General features: G+C 38.4%; 1 pseudogene; it reads left to right on the top strand.

Annotated features, from left to right (window-relative positions):
- The window catches only part of LOC106315111, a 25,293-nt pseudogene that overhangs the window by 18,697 nt on the left and 4,709 nt on the right, over nucleotides 1-1,887 (top strand).

The raw sequence follows: 1,887 nt of genomic DNA, 5'->3' as shown, positions 1-1,887 counted from the left end.
AAAGTTATAAGCTGGTAAAGATTAAAAGAATGATAAGAGAAATAGAATGGTATCAACCATCATTGTCTTGGCAAGATCCTCGGACTAAAAGTATGATTTAAGACGTCCAAAGAAAGACTATACAAAGCTAGCTAATCTAGATGTCAGACACTGACCCGAAAAGAAAAGAAAAGAATGACTAAGTCATAACCAGCTTAGCACCAAACGAAATCAGATGTCCTAGAGACACAGTCGAGTTGCTACAGAGTCTATACAAGATAGACCAATGTGTTCCATAAGATAAGGAATAAGGAACCTCGGAAAGAAAAGGTGCATAGAATACAAATCCGAGGTTATAAGGAAACCAGACCAGACATTGAGAAAAGGTTGCGCAGCTAAACATCTAAGGTACCAAACCATGTAGCTTGGGACGCCAAACTACTAGGTAACAAAGGTCCTGGATAATGAAATCTCAAATCGATTAGATCATGTCTGGAACACAATGGAACCATATATAAGTGTGTCAACACATAAAGATATATTTGTACATAAGAGAGTAGCACTTGAACATAAAGATATAAACGAGAATCAGAACCCACGAAAGAGTACTCATAAAGAATAAAGATTATATTGAAAAGATAAACGTGGAGTTTAAAGTATCTATAGAGAAAGATAGGCGTATTGGCCACATACATATATACAGAAACGTCATCTGATATAAACCAGTGAAATAGATGGGTCTTGTGAGGGAAAAGAAACCGTGAGATATGGTACATGATCACGAGGTCTAAAGGTGTTCATGTTTCCTACTAACAGCATACGATCATAGCTTGTTACACAAGGATACTCACAGAGACCATGGAACAGATTATAAGGAGATAAACTCCTATGTGGTGGATGCTGCTACACAATTTCGAAATTGACAAAGGTCTAGTCATAAGAAAGAAATTAGATTGACATACACTGATGTAGTAAGCAGCATATGGATCACTGGATAAAGAACATCATTGTTCCTAAGTTGTTCATGGACTGAAACGAAGCAGCTGCATATATTATGTAAAGGAGTTGTATCAGAACAATCCAATTCAGTCCATATACTTATAAAAGAGATTTGAATTCCTTGTGTTTACTTATACTAAACCAGCCTAAAGAAAGGTTAGTTGATTGATACAGATTATCTATTAAATCTGTGTGGGTGTACGGCTAGAGGCGTCCGGCCCTTCTTCTTTGATCATGGCTAGTGAAAAGAAGGATCAGCCATCGTGTTGTAGTCCATAAACACATGTGGCCGAGGTCCATGACCTAATATGCGTGATATGGTCCAAGGCAAGAAAGGTCATGGGATACCATCATATATTAAGATAGGACTGCAAAGACTAATGAATGTAGCATTGCCAAAGGCAAGAAGAGTCGATGGTCATGTATGAGGTCCATGAGTGTATTTGGCTGCAGAGCCATAGTTCAATGAGATAAAACTTATTACAGCAATAATCATTGATCACATCTTGATCTTAGACACTCATGAGACAAGTTATAAACATGTATAGGCGAGATCTATGACTCAACATGAATCGATCAGATTAGAGTGTGGTTGATATACATCCGTGTAGAAAAGATGCACCAGGACATAGACTTATGACTTGAGATTACAAGTTCATGGCACCATGCTCAGCATGTATATTGTCTGTAAGTCTGACCGACCAAATTAAGAGTAGTCGACAGCAAAGATTCACTTATTGACCATGCACACACGATGTCATAAGACATGAGAAAAGACCGGAGAGGTCAAAGTAATCCAGTTACGGTTCAGTAATAAACTTGGCCGATTTGTTTACTTCCTACCTGCACGTTCAGGAAGCTCACGCATCAGATGCGTAGGCTGAAGAACTTCCACTGAGGTTCACATCA

This window comes from Brassica oleracea, chromosome C9 (genome assembly GCF_000695525.1).
Source record: "Brassica oleracea var. oleracea cultivar TO1000 chromosome C9, BOL, whole genome shotgun sequence".
Taxonomy (NCBI): Eukaryota; Viridiplantae; Streptophyta; class Magnoliopsida; order Brassicales; family Brassicaceae; genus Brassica; species Brassica oleracea.
The sequence above is the reverse complement of the archived record's forward strand: the minus strand, read 5'-3'. Positions and strand labels throughout refer to the sequence as shown.